Below are 10,648 nucleotides of genomic sequence, written 5' to 3' on the forward strand. Positions count from 1 at the left end.
AATTGTATAACCAGAGATTGCCTCTCGATATTCCCATAATCATTTACATTGCCCACGTAACCCAGAGTCATTCTGCAAAGATACATAGGATTATTAATGCTGAACACGGATTGAAGATAAATCACAGTAAGAGTTGTGACATGTATAAATATGTATCTGTATGTGAGGAATGGGTTACATTTATTATGTTAATGTCATTTCTATAGGTTGATTGCTTAATGGGGTTGAAATGTTGAGGTGGGGGTCGCTGCAAACTCTGTAGACTGGGGAACGATTGTTGGAGGTGAGGATGTCTAGTGTTTTTTGTATTGGACACTGTGCGCATTGGTGTCTCTCCATGCAAATTCTAGTAACATAGCCATCTGTCATCAGGCTCAGTAGTGGTGTGTGGGTTGCACCAGAAAAGACTACTTTAGTATTCAGGTGCAATTGTATTATTTGTCAGAGAACAGTTACCATATTTCCCCATGTATAAGACGCACCTTTTTCCCTAAAATTTTGGGTCTAAAAACTGGGTGCGTCTTATACAGGGGTAGTAGCACTTACCCTGTCAGATGATTCCTCTGTCCAGTAAAGTCTTCTTTCTTCTGTCCGTATGATCCTGATGCTGGAAAGTCGCTTAAGGTCCTCTTCGCGATGACCGGATGTGGTGCATGAACCGCAGTTGGAACGCACACTTCCAGTTTCTGCATTTGGTGTTTTTCCAATCAGGACCTTGTCAAGGTCCTGAAAGGACGTCCGGTCATCGCGAAGAGGACTTTAAGCGGCTTTCCAGCATTAGGACCAGAATGGATAGAAGAAAGAAGACTTTGCTGGACAGAGGAAGCATCTGACAGGGTAAGGCAGAATTGACAATAGCGTTGTCTCTCCTCTGTATATGCTGCACAATTACTCTGTGAAAAAATTGTGGATAATGTTTATCCTCAATTTTTTACATGATTTATATAGGTGCGTCTTATACAGTGGAGCATCATATACATGGGGAAATACGGTATATACATATGGACTGCAAGGAGCCAGTAAGCTACAGCACTGTTCAACATTATAATCTGAGAGGAAGAACGTATTATTTACCATTCAAGCACTACAGTATTCTATGATTGGGACTACCCTGATAAGGGAAACCCATAAAATATATGATAGTGATTTAAAGCTCCTATTAAAATGTGATAATAATAATAAGAACTACTGGAGGTATACACACCTAAAGCAAAGCAAAGTGATTTAAAGATTCTGCTGCATTTATTTATTCAAGTGATTTATTTGCAGGTCGGATGTGACAAGGGTCATTTATTAATGTGCAAAGATGCAGCATTTATTGATAACTCTGTCCAGACACTATTCACTCTTATGTATAGGACACTTCATTACATTATTATATTCTATACAAATTCTATACAAATAAACTAATTCAACTTCAGCATTTACTACTAACACAGTCAAACCACAACTCTACACTGCTTATATGCTTTTTTCATTAATTATTTGCTTTTACATATGATTTATATTGTATTTTACTTTTTAATCAAAATTGCGTTTAGCATTTTGTATGTTAACACTTATTGCAGACTCTATATAGAGGCTTTTCCTACTGCATACACACATACAGTATATTCCATTTGGACGATGACGATAGCTTTGGCAATTGAAATGCCTATCCTAGAATCAGTGTTCCCTCTAAGCTGAGCAATAGATAGATAGAGTTAAACCTGTATCTTACTAGGAAACATCCTGCAGATTGTGAATGCAAACCTTTTGGGTGGAGCCCTCATTAGAGTGACCTTTTAACTCTTTCCTTTCCAGATTGCTCAGCTTAGAGGGAACACTGTCTGGAACATGGTTCAGATTGGGAGCCATCCATTGGTGATGGAGGTAAGGCATCAAATAGTTCTAATCTAATCTAATCATTGGGAACTTTATCACACCAAAAATTTTACAATTCTACTAAAAGGAATAGAAACACAGCACCAGGAGCAAAGTAATCAGAAACACAGAAACAGGTGCTTAGCAAGCAGGAACATATCCACAGGTGTAACGCAATCAGGAACTCAGCCACATGAGCATAGTAATCAGGAACACAGATATAGGTGTAAACTAATTTAGAACACAGATACAGATGCAAAGTTATCAGAAACACAGCCACAGCAGCAAAGTAATCAGGAATATAGAGACAGGTGCAAAGCAATCAAGTACACAGAGCCAGTTGCAAAGTAATGAGGATTACAGCCATAGGTGCAAAGTATGCAGGAACACAGTTACAGGTGCAAAGCAATAAGGTACACTGAGCAAGTTGGAAAGTAACGAGGATTACAGCCATAGGTGCAAAGTAATCAGAAACACAGTTACAGGTGCAAAGTAAACAGGAACACAGCAATATGTGCAGTAATCAGGGGCACAGTCACAGGTGCAAAGCAATCAGGAACACAGAGCCAGTTGCAAAGTAATGAGAATTAGAGAATTACATCCATAGGTGCAAAGTAATCAGGAACACAGTCACAGGTGCAGAGTAATCAGGAACACAGCCATAGGTGCAAAGTAATTAGGTACAAAACAACAGGTGCAAATTAATCCGAAACACAGCCACAGGTGCACAGTAATGAGGAACACAAAGATAGGTGCAAAGTAATCAGGAACACATAGACAGGTGCAATGTATTCAGGAACACAGAGGTGCACAGTAATCAGGATTACAGCCACAGGAGCAAGGAGATCAGGATCACAGAGACAGGTGCGAAGTAATCTAGAACACAGAAACAAGTGCAAAGTAATCAGGAACATAAAGACAGGTGAAAAGCAATCAGGACCACAGAGACAGGTGCAAAGTAAGCAGGAACACAGCAATAGTTACAAAGTAATCTAGAACACAGAGACAAGTGCAAATCAATCAGGATTATAGATACTGGAGCAGAGTAATCAAGAACACAGATACAGATGCAAAGTAATCAGAAACACAGCCACAGGAGCAAAGTAATCAGGAATATAGAGACAGGTGCAAAGCAATCAGGTACACAGAGACAGGTGCAAAGTATGCAGGAACACATAAATAAGTGCAAAGTAATCAGGAACACAGTCACAGGTGCAAAGCAATCAGGTACACAGAGCCAGTTGCAAAGTAATGATGATTACAGCCATATGTGCAAAGTAATCAAGAACACAGTTACAGGATCAAAGTAAGCAGGGTCACAGCTATAGGTGCAAATTAATCATAAAAACAGCTACAGGTACAAAGTAATCAGGAACACATAGACAGGTGCAATGTATTCAGGAACACAGAGGTGCACAGTAATCAGGATTACAGCCACAGGAGCAAGATCAGGATAACAGAGACAGGTGCGAAGTAATCTAGAACACAGAGACAGGTGCAAAGTAAATCGGATTATTGCCACTGAAGCAGAGTAACCAAGAACACAGATACAGATGCAAAGTATTCAGAGACAAAGCCACATGAGCAAAGTAATGAGGAACACAGAGACAAATGCACAGTTATCAGGATTACAGCCACAGTCACAAATTAATCAGGAACACAGCAACAGGTGCAAATTAATCAGAAACACAGTCACAGGAGCAAAGTAATCAGGATTACTGCCATTGGTGCAAAGCAATCAGGAACACAGCAATAGGTGCAAAGTATTCAGGAACAAAGCCATAGGTGCAAAGTAATCAGGTACTCAGCAACATGTGCAAAGTAATCAGGAGCACAGAGACATGTGCACTGTAATCAGGATTACAGCCACCGGTGCAAAGTAGTCAGGAAGGGAAGTTCTGGTAGATGTTTCATCAAAATTGTATCTGTTATACCTGTAATTCTAGTCTTCTTTTTCTTGTGATTTTAAGCTTCCTTTTGTTATGACTCTTTTGCACACTGTATATGTTAACAGTCAGCAGTGTCTGTAACTGTGTAATTTAGGTTGTTCCTGGATTTAAAGCTCTTTTGCCCGTTGCATATAGCTCATAATGTTTATAGATGAAGAATATAGCTAGAAGTGTTTATAGCTAGAAGTGTTTATAGCTAGAAGTGTTTGTAATTTAGCTTGTAAACATTACAAGCTATGTACTGCGTGCAAAAAAGCTGTATTCTAGGATCTAACTTGAGTACTACAGATAACATTTATAGACATTCCAAAGATTGAGAGCTATAAAATCCCAACTATTAACATTACAAGCTATATCAGCTATATATAATGTGCAACAGAACTATATCCTAACAAAAAGAAACTTTAAACTTACAAGAAAGAGAAGACTAGCACTGCAGGGATAACAGATATAGTTTTGTTTGAAACATCCACCAGAACTTTCCAACAAGGACAATCAATACATTTCTTAAATTTCTCCTTATCATTCCAGAAGGTAAGCACTTGTTTCCTTCCTTCTTCTCTTCTCTCCATAGAGATAAATCTACCGGACCCAGGGGCATTGAGTGGGGAATAGTAGATACAAAGCCTGACTCAGGGTCCTGGACTAACTGTGTGGGAGGTGTCACCAACCTGGTGTGTCCCAGTCCCCAATCTGTGGCTATAGAAATGGCCCCAAGAAATTTCAGTACCAGGGCTCAAAATCTTTCTTGCTCTGGCCTGACCCCTCTTCTCGTAGTCCAAACATGCCGCCACACTGCATTTAAAATTGTAAATGTAAAAAAAATCTAATAGATGCAAGATACTTAGAAAATTATTTAATTGAAAAATGGTCGTGGATGGTGGATTAGGCTTTATTTTGGGTGAATTGGCGTGTGGTTTGCACACATCAGGGGCTAGGCTTAATTTGTCTCAATCGAAACTGGATAAATGTTGGGAGGTGACATACCAATTTGTATTGTTTAGATGTAAATTTTCACTTTAAGGACTGTTTATGGGAAGTGGTACGGTGAGCGGACAGTCCCAGGTTTTGAAAATGTATCCATGGAAATGTTTTTTCCAGTATGTTTGTCAGTACTGACCTACTGTGCTATAAAGTTTCTCTTTTTCTGCATGTTCAGTGTCATTCAAACAATCTATTTTTATTCTGTAGGCTTTTAAGAGGAGTACACACTGGCTTAGTTATTAGCACTTCTGCCTCACATTACAGGGGTCATGAGTTCAATTCCCAATCATGGCCATATATGTGTAGAGTTTGTATGTTCTATGAGAGTGTAAAAGGGTCCTATTGTCTGTAACAACAGATTTTTTCCCCCACATGATAGGGCTTATTTTCGCTTCACCCAATTAACCAAATGGGTTACCATCTGCTTTACCTGTGCATAACTATTCCTCAAGTATCGTGCTGGTATTTGCATCAGTGCAAATACCTATTATATTATCACCATCACAGCATGGCAATAATAGCCCAAAAGCATTATTTTTTTATGAAAGCATTTTTTAATGCAGTTCAGTTAAATATATATATATATATATATATATATATATATATATAGTAAATTAGTTAATTCTTTTCTTTTTAAACTTTATTTTCCATTATTTACTAAGTGGAACAGAAGCCTAAATCTAGGCTTTCAATTTTAATGCGCATGCCAGCCAACAGTTGCGCATATTTGCATAGATCGTGGCTCAGTGGTTATCGCTTCTGCCTTACAGCACTGGGGTCATGAGTTTGATTCCTTACCAGGGCATTATCTATGGCAAGTTTGTATATTATTCTTGTGTTTGCTTCTGTTTCCTCCCACACTCCAAAATCTAACGAGTAGGTTAATTGTCTGCTTATAAAATTAACATTAGTGTGGTGAAGATGATGATGACAATAACAGGTGTTATTAGAAATTATTTAAAATGCTGACTTGTATTTAGGCATTATATAATACTAACTCTGACCAAATGGTCATTCAACCGATGCTCCCATTGCTGATTACATTGGCTGAAGTCCAGGGCAAACCTGGTTGAGCTATATATTACAGTGTGACTGCTTTGTATAATGGTATGAGAATTCATTGAATAGTTGTGTGGAACTGATTGGACCACAAAGAGAGGGTGAGTTGTATAATAGCATAGGGCTGCATTGTCTAGTGGCATAGGTCTACAGTGACACTGAGTACAGCACAAGAAGGGGGTGAGTTGCTTAGTTGCATGGAACTGAATTGGTTAGTGATAGTGGATTGTGCAGTTGGATGAGACTGCATTGTATAGTGGTGTGAGGCAAGTGCAACACAAGGGGCCTGATTCATTAAGGAAGGCAAATGGAGATTTTGTGCTATAATATGCACACTTACTGTAGACCACAGAATGCAGAAATGCTGAATTCAGCGGAACGGACACTTACTACAGCCTACGATTTCAGGGAGAGAACGAGTCGGGGAAGGGGCCTATGCACATAGTCAATGTACATTCCAAGCTCGAGCGCACGCAGCAGCGTCCAATCCAAGCTCTGGGCATCTCTCAGGTACTTGCTTTTCAGCCGTATTTCTTGGTCTAGTCTAGTGCCAATTACTAGAGATTACAATACATGCTAGGACATGTGTCTGCAATCACGCGCGACTGTAAAAAATGTATTTTATGTAGACATTCAAAACAGCCTAATAAATGTATTTTATGGGGGATCTTTATTAGTCACTTTATTTTTGTTATTCTTATTTTAATGTTTTATACTTAATGCCTATATTATAGGAGACTAGAGATGTTCACTGACTCCTGTGTTCTGGTTTTGGATCTAAATTAACTTTGTGTTTTGGTTTTGGTTTTGGTCTTGGCAAAACCGCCCTTGCGTGTTTTGGTCTTGGTTCCCGATTTTGTTCTAAAATGCCAATTTTTTTTGCTAAAATCACATTCCCCCCCTTAGATTATTTTTAACCTCAATAACACTAATTTCAAGTCATTTGCAGTCAATTTTGACCACCTCACAGGTCACAGTATTATTTTCATACATTTTCAAACAAAGACTCCAGCGACCTGGCTGAATGCTAAGCGACAGAGCAATGACTCAAACACATGGCAGTTCCTACCACATCTAGGACCCATTGCCACTTTGCAGTGTCAGTAAAGAAAAGTGGTGCAAGATGGAATTGTCCTTGGATCATGAAATCAGTTATGGTTCATTTGATCGCTCCACCCATTCATTGGATAACTGTGGTAATTCTACAGCTAATACATGGCGACGAGCGCTGACCCTCCCGGGATGCGTGCTTTTATCAGACCCAGACCAATCCAGGGTGCCAGATAATGCTCTAAAAAGAGCCATTGTAATTCACAGCAAAAAGCAAGATCATCACTAATCTTCGAATCAGCCCCAAATCCAAAAATATTACAATATAGTTAGGTGCCTTTGACGTAAAGTGCAGATTACAAACACTTTGTGCAATATTGATGAAACAGCAGAAAAGTGGAAGGTAATACATATACACGTCTATTTAGACATCCATGCTTACATTACTTCTGCAAGCAACGGTGTTCTTTGTTAATAAAACTGATGTCTTTATACCGTTGAAAAAAATTTAAAATAATCCTCCGCTATTCTTTGGATGTTGATAGCTGATAGTAGGATCAGGTGGAGTTACAGCAGAGGTGTCACTAATTCTGGTCAATTCTTGGAGGATGTGTCGATTCTTGTGGAGATGTTCTGGTCGATTCTTGTGGAGATGTTGCCTATAGCAACCAATCAGATTCTAGTTATCATTTATTTAGTACATTCTACAAAATGACAGCTAGAATCTGATTGGCTGCTATAGGCAGCATCTCCACTTTCAAAACCTACAGTTTAGTAAATATACACCTAAGGGTCTTATGCTGAGCTAGGAGCTAAGCAAAAAAGAAGCAAATTTGCAACTTGGCAAAACCACATTGCATTAGAGGTGAGGGAAATTTAAAATGTGGGGACAGATTTATAGCTGGGGTAGGGCATGTCCTAGATCAACTTTAAATTTCAGTGTAAAAATATGCATGCTACAGGAAAAAGCAGCCAGTATTTTCCTTGTGTGCAGGAGCAATATTCCTCTTTTTTTGCTTTGCTCCTAACTCACCATCATCTCTTAAAAGTTGTTAATAATTTTCTCAATGTCATTTATTTTCATTTTCTGATTTGAAAGGATATACAGCATTAAATTTTGAAAAAAAAAGGGATTTGTAATATTAACAGAGAAAAAACGTGGAAACCAAATGCTGTTTTTAATTTCAATTTATGTTTAGAGGAAATGATGAGATTTTAAAAAGTGCAAATATTTTTGGCCACCACTGTATGTCTAAAATGGATTAAAATTTTAAAATCTGTTCCATTATTTTTTTTCCCATTATTCATTATGTAAACAATTTTGGATGTTTTACCAACAGACTTTTTGCCCTTAAGATTCCTAACTCAACCATGCTGCAAAATGTATGTTTCAGAGAATGTGCGGAGTTTGTATGTTTTCCCCGTGTTTGCGTGGGTTTCCTCTGGGTACTCCGGGTTTCGTCCCACACTCCGAAAACATACTAGTAGGTTAATTGGCTGCTTTAAAATAAACCCTAATCTGTGTGTGTGTTGGGGAATTTAGACTGTAAGCTCCAACGAGGCAAGGATTGATGTGAGTGACAAATATTCTCATACAACGCTACGGAATTGGTGGTGCTATATAAATAAATGATGATGCTGATGGTGTGTGAACCAATGCTATGTAGCTGTCGCACACTGTACGGAAGCATTCAGTCCTCAGCTGGCTGATTATCATGTCTTCGCTATTATATAATATTTATAGATAATATTGTAAACCTTTCATAGTGAGTAAACTGAGAAACACAGCTATTTCTATAAAATGTTTCACTCATAGTTATTAACTTTTTTGATCCTCTGACAATCTGTGATTCTCTCATCATTTGTCAATGTACCAAAGGAACATAAACACAGACTGTGAAAGATTCAAGTTCACCAAATGAGAGTTTATCCTGCTGCCAAATGTAAGGCCTGAGTCCTTAAGGCACGTATCTGTAGGGAAGAGTAAAACTCCACGCAAATAGGCTCTGCTTACACCCGTTTTCAACAAGGAATGGATCTCAAGATACGTTACTTGTTGACTACGGGTGCATTTTGACACCCCCCTGTCTGTTCTACTTCACTGGACGCTGCAAGATACGTACGTACTTGTCAGTTCCTGCAGCAGCCTGTAAATCCGGCAGCTGTAATGCGGTGTAAAAAGAAATAATATTAACCCTTGTCCTTTCAGCCTACTGCTGGTAGAGGCAAAATTGGTGGGGAGGGGGGGCGTGGAGTCCCAACCAGGGCTGTTGGCACTTTAGCAAGGGAATCTGCAGTGTGAGGTCTCCCTGCCATAATGACAAACCAGCCCCATGCTGAGCAACATGGGACTGGATTCTCTAGGGAGTTGGGGTCCGCAAAAATAAAGTGCAGCCCACCCAGGGATACCCAAACCCGTGCTGAAAGCACTAGGGCTCTTTCACCCTGTTGGGCGGTGGGTGGTGGGTAATAAATGGATAATAGTTGGAGGGAAATCAAGAGGACAAACAGTATGGCATCCCTCCGATGCTCCACCAACCAGTCCTAGGCTTGCCTCTGGGTGAATCCGCAGCAGGGGATCCCCCTGCCGTGATGCCAACCAGCCCCAGGCTGGTCAGCACAGGGTTGGATTCCCGAGGGAGTTAGGGTCAGCAAAAAAATGTGGGCTCCTCCCTAGCGGTACCCAGTCCCATGCTGAAAGCACTCAAGTTTTTTTCACACTTCTGGGTAGTGGGTGTGTGGTAATAAAGTGAGTAATGTAAGTGTGAACACTATTTTAGCTTGTGAAACTACAGGTCCCAGCAAGCCCAAGCTGCCATTAACCCAAAACATTCCAAGTTCTGTAGCTGTCCAAACACAATTGCATGCAAGGTCCTGGAACTGTCCATAAAAAATAACCTCCCCAAAAAATATTCCTTTGGTGAAAAAAAATCTTCTTTTCTTAAAGCTTGAAGAACACCAACCAATCAACTGGAACCAGCTTGGTAAATAAAAAAATAGCACAGACGCGAGAACTTTGTACCTGTATGCAGGAATAACTGACTGCTACATAATTAAATCTAAAAGGCACAAGGTATATTTATAACCTAAAGGGCGTTTTCACTGACAGTGTGGGAAAATCCCTAGGTTACAAATAGACCTTGCATCTTTTATATATAATTATGCGGTGTGTTAATATCGTTTGGAGTAGGGGGACCCCACTCTTTTCTTTTTATCCCTCTACCTTTTACAGCTGTCTAGTGATGCCAGACCTGGCACAAGCACTTAGACTAGACCCCTTACTGATGCAGGAGATACGGGTGAAATCGGCTCACTTTTTAGTGCATTGGAAGCTGACTTCAATGTTCCACGGGATCTAGAAGCTGACTAGAACACTGTACAGGAACGCCCTTACTGTACTGTCTACATTCATCCTAAATGGCCCGTATTGAAAATAAAGTTGAAAAAATATGAACCTGTAAGTTTTCTTAGTTTCAATTAAAAAAGCTGGGTCACACCACACAAGCGATCTAAAATCCAAATCAATGAGTGCAGTATTGATATTAATATATATATAAAAAATATATGTCACAACAATAGTATTGCAACTGGGTACTATATTCCCCAGGCAAATGCGTTATCACATTTCACTAATCCTGCTATACAACTTTTCTGCAGTTCCACCTTCTCTGTTCACAGATCATTTTCTCTCTAACTTTGTGGCCCAAGCTTATACTGAATAAGTATATTGTGTCTTGTAGGTG

The sequence above is a fragment of the Mixophyes fleayi genome, chromosome 9 (genome assembly GCF_038048845.1).
Source record: "Mixophyes fleayi isolate aMixFle1 chromosome 9, aMixFle1.hap1, whole genome shotgun sequence".
Taxonomy (NCBI): Eukaryota; Metazoa; Chordata; class Amphibia; order Anura; family Limnodynastidae; genus Mixophyes; species Mixophyes fleayi.